Below are 9136 nucleotides of genomic sequence, written 5' to 3' on the forward strand. Positions count from 1 at the left end.
GCAAAGCAAGGAGGAGGTGTGTCCACCAAAGGAGGAGAAAAGGATGCTGGGTAATAAGGGGGCCAGAGGAAGGGATGAGAAGTGAGCCAATCAGAATGTATGACCAGGTATGGAGGGTTATAGGATGACCTATGGGAATCGTGTATGTGAAACTTGATACCATTTGAATTGATTTGCAGAGATCCCTTTGTCTCTTTGTTCATTCACTTTCCGGGGTGTAGGAGACTAGATGTGTCTTATACCTTTGTGAAATGAATCAGGCTTGCAAGCCAAATAAAATAACTAATGCTGTACCTGCAAATCCATCTTGACTTTTATTGAGGCCAGACTGACGGGTAAAGAAATTTGGGATTTGTCATTTGGTGCCGAAAACCCGGGATTTCTCAAGACGGTTCTGACCAACTGCGAAATCAGAATTAGACTGATTATGAACAGGAGGATGGGAAAAAGGGGCCCACAATGTACAGCTGGAAAATGACCGCGCATTGCTTTTCCCCCTCTTCTTATCGTCTGATTAGTCTGGTTACTCGCGGTTGGTACGGAAAGATCGTCTCGACGAAATCAAAGGTCAGACTGGGAATTAGAAATTTAATTGATGGGATTTCATATTGTTGATTCGGCTTGGGTTAGGTTTTGGGTTGATGGGACATCTAAAACGATGATTCAATTCCAAGTATAAGTGTTTTTAAGGCTGATGTGACTTCAGTAGATGGAGGTTCAGTTAAGTAAGTGTTTTTAAGGCTGATGTGACTTCAGTAGATGGAGGTTCTATTAAGTAAGTGTTTTTAAGGCTGATGTGACTTCAGTAGATGGAGGTTCAGTTAAGTAAGTGTTTTTAGGGTTGATGAGACTTCAGTAGATGAAGGTTCAGTTCAATAAGTGTTTTTAAATCTGAAGATGATTCAATTCCATGTGTGAGTGTTTTAAATCTATAGTTGATTAAGCTAAAATTGTACCCTTGGACTGTAGTGACGAAAAACGCAGTTCTGAGGACTAGTTGAGATTGTGGGGAATTGCTTGGATAAATTTCAAGACAAAGAACATCCATAGAGCTGGATGCTGCATGTTGGTTGAAGCAGAGGTCTCTCAAAGGGTTAACAGCAGCAGCCAAAGTTAAAGACGACAGACAGTGCTTCTCACTCAGGCCTTGAGATAACAGCAGCAGCCTGTAGTGTAATCGGATACCTGTCCTTTGAGTCAGTGAACTCCAGCAAAGTTACGTTTTGAATTAATTAAAGGAAACCAGTGGGTTTCTCCACCTCTTTGATAAAAGTTATTATTTTCGAAAGCAATTGATTGAAATTGCCAGAATCTTAAGTTTTACTTACTTGAAATAATGTTTATCTCATTTTATTTGTGAATTAATAGAAACTTAAAGAAACTCACTGATACCATTTTAAAAAGTGTAAATCTGGAGATGACAGTTGACTTTGCTCCGGTATACATCACCGCAGCTAACTGCTCCCTCATTGATAGCAGCCAACATTTTTGAGAATGTAAGAAAAACTTGTTAAAAGAAAAATTGTTAAGATAAAGAATTAATTAAGTTGTAAATGTTATACAAGTTTGTGTTAAGCAAATCGTAAATTTAGTTCTGATTTGAGATCAGAGCTAAGCTTGCAAGTTGAAGTAATTCAATTTGAATTTTCAAACATTTTAAGTTTTAAAAGAACACTGTTAGAACCTTTTCAATCATTTTGCCAAGGAGCAAAAATTGCCATTGGTTATAAATAAGCAAATAAAAAAAATATATATATAATTAAAAAAAAAGAAAGAGCCAAAGTATGAAAGCTAAAGAGTTAATTAGATTATGGAGACAATATTGTCAAGCGGAAAGAGATAGGATCATGTTATCAAGTTGGCAGGACAATGCCCTTAAAATGGGAATTCCAATTAGTGAACAGGGTAACAAAAAAAAACATTACAGGTCTTGAAAAAGGAATGTGCATTAAAAAAAAAACGCGCAAGTAAAGACAGGAAAAGCTCGGGTCAAACAAAAGATGGGCTACGTAGTTCAATGGCTGGCCTTGAATTGACAGAAAATGACCAATTCGATAATTTGAAAATGTCAGCAAAGGATTTCGACTGCACCTGTAGCATTGTCTGCACTAATTCCAGAACCACCAGAGTATAATAATTTATATCCAGTCACTGCTCCCCAGATCCCAATCATGCCAGTCACCCCAGCCCTTTTGGTTGATAGCGTGGGTCCCGATTTACCATCTTCACGATCAGTAGGGGAAGAGGAGCTCTGTTCCGCAAGCCCAGTTAGCTCTAGGACCCGATCTCGGACAGCGAGAGAAGGGCTTGATCCTAACCAGAAACAATTAAGCATACCACCTAAATCCCTTCAGACCAAGGGGAAACCGCACATTTCGAGAACAAAGGGAGATGCCAGGATTGAAAGAGAAAGAACTCCCTCTAGTGACAGGGAGGGACGTCGAAGTCTTGGAAGAACCAGAGGAAATAGCTAGAGTGTCCCCTGGTGAGACTCGGAGACAGTTGCCGATTAGGAAGATACCAAACCTTGACGCCGGGGCCCAGCCCACGATAGACGTTTATTTCCCATGGACACCCAGTGAGATGATGGCTATTATGGCTACAATCCCAGATAGAAAAGAATCTCCTGCTGCTTTTGTGGATTCCCTGAGAACTACCATCTCAATTTATCAAGCTGATTCGAGGGACCTCTGGGCCCTAGTCCAGCAGGTTTTAACCCCAGCAGAGTACCGCAATCATCTTAAGCACTTGAATTATGCTAGCCACGCCGCACTTCAGCCAGTTACAAAGATTAAGACTGAGTATGTAATGAAAAAGGATGATCTGCGACCCCAACAAGCGGCAGAAATGGTAGCTTACCAGCTGGAGCCCCAATATTGTGACTTTGGGTGGGTGGATCAGCGAGGGGGAGGATATCAAACCCACCCAAAGGGACCCTCAGCTCCTTTTTATGGCCCACCGTATGCACCAACAGCTTTACAACCGCCGCCCCCTCTGAGGGGCCATTGGTCTACTGGGAGAAGAGGACGGGGCAGATATAGAGGGAGCAATGCATGTTTTAATTGCGGCCGTGCAGATCACTGGCAACAGGAATGCCCCTTTAAAAGACAGGCAGCAGAAGGAGGAGGTACCCACCAAGGGGAGGACAGACGAGACACACTGACTTCTCCTAGGCAAACCCTTTTCCAACACAGGATTGACTAGCTAATTTAGTCATAAGGACTCTCCAATCGGACAGGGAACCTATTATCTCTCTGTAGATAGGTGATGAACATCACCCATTTGTAATCGACACTGGAGCAGCCATGTCTTCTGTGCAATCAGAACTTCGACTACCATTATCCGACCACACGCAGCATTTGTCGGGGTTCCAAGGACAGGTGTGTGAGTATCCTATTTCTGAACCTGTGACAGTCACTTATGAGAATAAGTCTGCAGATCATCAGTTTGTAGTGACTACTGGATTGGACTGTAACTTGTTGGCCCGAGATTTACTGTGTATCTTCCAGCTACAGCTAGAGTACGGAGACGAAGGGGTAACGGTCCAATCATGAAGGATGAGACAACAGTGCTATATTTCTATCACCCCCAGTGGTGGACGTTAGACATTGAACATTCACTGCATCACGTTACCCTGGCCTATGACAGAACCGGACAAAACAGGGAGTTGGAGGACAAATACCGGCCATTAATTTGGACCGAATGGCCAGTCAAAGTTACAGCCACAGTCACGGGAAAAGAAGATACAGCCGATTTTGTTCCAATAACCACCATATTTATGGCCACAGTCCGCTTCGGTAAGCCCTCATATTACACGTCAGGTCCACGACCAGTACCATGCCAGGGATCTGGAACCTATGGTCAGGAGGGCAGTGGATCATTCAGATCCAACAGAGTACGCACTTCAAATCACGCCAGACGGCACTGCCATAAAATATTTTGAGGTCCTTGAAACGATTCACACTCGACTGCAGCCCCTCTATGGACAAATTAATCCGAGAGCTGTTGCAACAGGGTATTTTGGTCCCTTGCCAATCAGAATGTAACACCCCCATACTTGCTGTGCCTAAACCAGCCAAGCCAGACCAGTACTGATTAGTACAGGATTTACGTTCAATCAATGCCATCGCACAGCCGTTACATGCTCTCACTCTCCAACAGGATATTACGGTGTATAGCTCCCACTCGGTCATCGCACTACTGAGGCAACTGCAGACTAAGCATCTTACCGCAGCTCGTCAGAATAGGTATGAGATATACCTTTTGAACAATCCATGTCTGACATTTAAACACTGTACCACTATCAATCCAGCCTGTTTTCTTAGTGGTCCCCCTGTCCATGAAGACGCACCTGGCCACGACTGTTTAGCCTTGATTCAGGAAACTACCACAATAAAGGACGATTTGAGTGATATTTCGTCAGAACAACCTGACATGATTATGTGTGGTCAAATAGCCCACCAGGGTTTAGTTAATGACTTACTGCAGGCCCTCCTTATGCCCGCACAGATTTTCGCCATTAAATGCGCTGCCCACACAAATGGTAAGACCCCAGTTGACGTTGGTAATGAACAAGCAGATTGTGCAGCGCGGACAGCCGCGCAAATTCAGCAAGTGATGGTGCCTAAAATGTTAAGTCAGACTAAACGATCGACTATAAATATTTCTGCTTCTGACAAGTCAATGCCAACCGTCCAAGACGTCATAAGGTTACAGGAGGACGCTCCTGAGAGTGATAAACAAATGTGGAAACGGTTAGGTTGTACATATGATTCTGTTTCCTCTTTATGGACCACGCCAGCACATCAGACTTGTATGTCTGATGTACTGGCTTTATGGGTCACTGAATGTGTACACTTTGCAACTCATTGTGGGGCTCGAGGGACTAGTGATTTGTTGCTGGACACTTGGTGGCACCCTGAAATGCAGGGGTTGGCCCAGAGTATCAGTAATCGGTGTTTGATTTGTTAGCAATATAACACCGGCAAACTTTGTGGGATGGGGCAAACCCCGTTGCCCAGTGGTCCCTTTGAGACGCTCCAAATGGATTACATTGAGTTGGAAAGGTGTCAATGTTATAAATATGTTTTGGTCATTGTGGATGTGTTCAGCAGATGGGTTGAGGCGTATCCGACTACCGATAATAAAGCTGCTACTGTGGTTAAAGTTCTGATGCGGGAAACCATTCCCCGGTACAGTAGACCAGCTCAGTTGAGTTCTGATAACGGGCCTCATTTTCTTGGACAGATTAACCTGCCTCCCTTCCCCAGTGCTATTTTACAGGTGTGGAGCATGATGGGGTGGCTACGCACCGCCTGTGTGATGTACGGCCTCACCTCGCTTGGAGTGTTATTGGCCATGGACATGGAAAAGGGAAATAGTATCTACATTTGTAACCCCAATCAAACTACAAGGACATTTCGTTTATGCAGAGGTGATGTTCGTTCTTCACTGCCCCCATATACGAGGACATGGTATCGACTCATGGAAGGTCATCAGGATAACGGAAAATGCAGGAGTCATGAAGCAATTGCACCGGTCCCGGCGATGGGAAGGGAACATTATATGGACATTGCCTTGTTTTTGGAGTACATGTAAATTTGATTTTGGATGTGTTAAGATTGGTGCGATAAAGGTAACATCAGACCGTCAGGAGAGCGTAGGAAGAGGCTGTGAGAGAGCGAGGGGGACTAGAGAGAGGACGGGGTGTGTGAGAAGGGAAGTACAGCTAGAACGTAGGTTATCGGGAGATACACTTAATTTAGTTAAAGGCCAAACTGAGGAAAACCTGGGTAGTATGAATCACTTCTACCAGATTTACCACCGCTTGTATGGCCAGGGACGGGTTGTCTGCTACCCGAACCCCGCAGCGGTGTCTAGGTTATTTTCTGTTTCACCACTTTGGGGCACTCCCCAAACAGTGGTTCATTGTCAGCGTTCCGAGTCACCGCCCGAGCAAGTCACTCTTCCTTACGATCCGGGTTCAGCACCACCGGCTATTTGCCTTCCCCTTCCCCGGGATAATTCCCACTCACAGTATGATAGGCTGCGACGGTGGAGGGCGTATATACCTAGCCACTTCACTCCCAATAGGGATTCCCGGTCGTACGAGAATTTGTTTCAGCAGTGAAGGATACGGCTGTTTGCTGGTAGAGGTGGAAACGAATATAACATGTCTGTTCCCCACCTGTACGGACAGGAGGTGTCATATCACCCAGGCGTCTGGTCAATGCGTTTGTTACAACACCACTGGTGTTCTATTGAACGCCGGCCTCCAGCTCCTTTGTGGCTGGGCGAATGTCTCTCATATCACTGTTGGGACTAGGACTTTCCGCATTGCTAGGCGGCCCGAATGGGCGTTCCAAAGCTGGATAAACTGGGCTACTGGGGGATCCCTACGCAACCGATATACTGTTTGTGATGCTCACCTGTACACGGAACAAGGATACTACTTCAAAAAAAAAATGGTACAGCAACTAATGTTTTGTCACCCCCATTTCCCCGCCAAATTGCTATTGGGACTCTAGTCCCTACCACAGTCCCCTGCCCCTCGGCGTGGATGCTGCATAGTCAGTTAGCACGCCGGGCAGTCTCAGCTGAATTCTGCGAGAACTGGAAAAAACCTCAGGTTCTCGCACCCAACCGGGGCCCCTCAGCCCGGTGGGGAATTCGGAGCGTCTTGACACTGGGAGGTGTGGGGGGTTCCTTGGCTGTCAGCAATAGGAATTATTTTATTTGTGGCCTTACCATCTTGGGAAATGAAACCTTGGGAGCCCTCGGGGCAATAACCAAGGAATTGTCTCAGCTGCGGTTGTTGCAATGCAGAACCGGTATGCTCTTGACTATCTTCTGGCCCATGAGGGTGGGGTATGCGCCATAGTACAGGGCAAGTGTATCCTGGGAGTTCAAGACTTAACCGCTAACATCACTAAATTTATGGATCGCACACGGGATCACCTGGACGGAATGCAGGATCCTGGCTCTTGGGGTAACTGGGGATTTGGAGGTTGGAAGGACTGGTTGATAAATATGGCCATGTATTTAGCAGTGGCTATTGGCTGCATCTTTGTGGGCCCAGCCATCCTTAAATGTGTGATGGGTAGAATGCGGGGTGCACTGGAACAGATCAACGCCCCTAAAATCTTAGCTGTCAAAATCCATGAGGGTGCAGCAGATGAAGGGGGGCTACGCCAGGAATTGGAAATGCAGCGACGGATCTTTTTAGATGAGGGACCGTAGCTATGGATTGGATAGTTCGGTTATCATGGAATGATAAAAGGAGGGAATGACGAATGTGATATAAAATAGTTACTTTAGAGATATTAGTTACTGTAATGTAGAGATAGGCCAGTCTCATTCTGGTGAGTTCACAGACAAAGGATTTCAGACCGCATGGCAAAGCAAGGAGGAGGTGTGTCTACCAAAGGAGGAGAAAAGGATGCTGGGTAATAAGGGGGCCAGAGGAAGGGATGAGAAGTGAGCCAATTAGAGTGTATGGATAGGTCAGGAGGGGTATAGGATGACCTATGGGAATCGTGTATGTGAAACTTGATGCCAGTTGTGTGAGTAGTAGAGATCCCTTTGTCCTACAGACTCACTTGATTCCGGAGGTGTACGAAGAAAGATGTGCTTTGTACTTGCTGAGAATTGAGAAAGGCTTGCAAGCCAAATAAAATAACTAATGCTGTACCTGCAAATCCATCTCGACTTTTATTGAGGCCAGACTGACGGCTAAAGAAATTTGGGATTTGTCAGGTACACCCACTGTGCTGTTAGGGAGGGAGTTCCAGGATGTTGCCCCAGCGACAGTGAAGGAACGGCGATATATTTCCGAGTCAGGGCGGTGAGTGACTTGGAGGGGACCCTCCAGGCGGTGGGGGTCCCAGGTATCTGCTGCTCTTTTTGACAGACTTTGCCCTTGATTGTTAACAGAATGAAGGAATGAGACAATCTGCCTGTCTGCAGCTTCTTTTTGATTTTTGAGGTGCTGAGAACCAACACGATGCAAAGGAGAAAGTCATTATCAACAAAAGAAAAAGGCAGTTGGATAGGAAATTTTGTACCTTGTAACGGTCCGGGCACTGCTGTTCTATGGCTGGGTAACAGACCGCTTTTCAAGACAATACGAGTTCCAAACAGTCCTCCTGTAAAATCAATGGAAAACACTTTGAGGCTCTCAAACCGGGCGGCCTGAAGAATTTACCTGCTGTCCACATGCCTGTCACAACCAGAGATTCTGCGAATTTCAGCAAATCATACAACCAAAAATTCTCACTGATACAAAGAAATAAACAAAAAAAGGAAGATCAACTTCAGACTGTCCTTGCAAACCCGCCCCGGGCGCTTCTATCTGCAAAGACAAGGTCAGCAGATATTTGGGAAGCCCACCATCAAGTGGGGCACCCAAAGTCACTGACCACCCTGATCTGGCAATAGGTCTGCAGTGTGAATGCTGCTTTGCCTGAGTGAGAGTGCTTCTTGGAGTTGGGTACACTGGGAGTTATGTGGAACTGGGAAGTGCGTGTACACTGCGAGTCATGTGGAACTGGGAGGTGGGTGTACACTGGGCGTTATGTGGAACTGGGAGATGGGTGTACACTGGGAGTTATGTGGAACTGGGAAGTGCGTGTACACTGGGAGTCATGTGGAACTGGGAGATGGGTGTACACTGGGAGTTATGTGGAACTGGGAAGTGCGTGTACACTGGGAGTCATGTGGAACTGGGAGATGGGTGTACACTGGGAGTTATGTGGAACTGGGAGATGGGTGTACACTGGGAGTTATGTGGAACTGGGAAGTGGGTGTACACTGGGAGTTATGTGGAACTGGGAGGTGGGTGTACACTGGGAGTTATGTGGAACTGGGAAGTGGGTGTACACTGGGAGTTATGTGGAACTGGGAGGTGGGTGTACACTGGGAGTTATGTGGAACTGGGAGGTGGGTGTACACTGGGAGTTATGTGGAACTGGGAAGTGGGTGTACACTGGGAGTTATGTGGAACTGGGAGGTGGGTGTACACTGGGAGTTATGTGGAACTGAGAGGTGGACAAACAGGGAGCTGAGTCTCCAAAGGGGAGAAGTGACTGGTAAGTCTCCAGGGGCAGAGTCAGAGACATGCTAAATTTGTATCTATCTG

At 46.0% G+C, this 9136-nt stretch overlaps 1 long non-coding RNA gene across 1 annotated transcript in view; it reads right to left on the bottom strand.

The window, feature by feature from the left end:
- LOC140409646 (uncharacterized) overlaps positions 1-8135 on the bottom strand; it is a 97751-nt gene extending 89616 nt beyond the window's left edge. Inside the window, exon 1 of the long non-coding RNA XR_011940452.1 lies at positions 8064-8135. This is a non-coding gene — a long non-coding RNA (uncharacterized lncRNA). The remainder of the gene's footprint in view (positions 1-8063) is intronic.
- Between the last annotated feature and the right edge of the window lie 1001 nt (positions 8136-9136).

The sequence above is a fragment of the Scyliorhinus torazame genome, chromosome 3 (assembly GCF_047496885.1).
Source record: "Scyliorhinus torazame isolate Kashiwa2021f chromosome 3, sScyTor2.1, whole genome shotgun sequence".
NCBI lineage: Eukaryota > Metazoa > Chordata > Chondrichthyes > Carcharhiniformes > Scyliorhinidae > Scyliorhinus > Scyliorhinus torazame.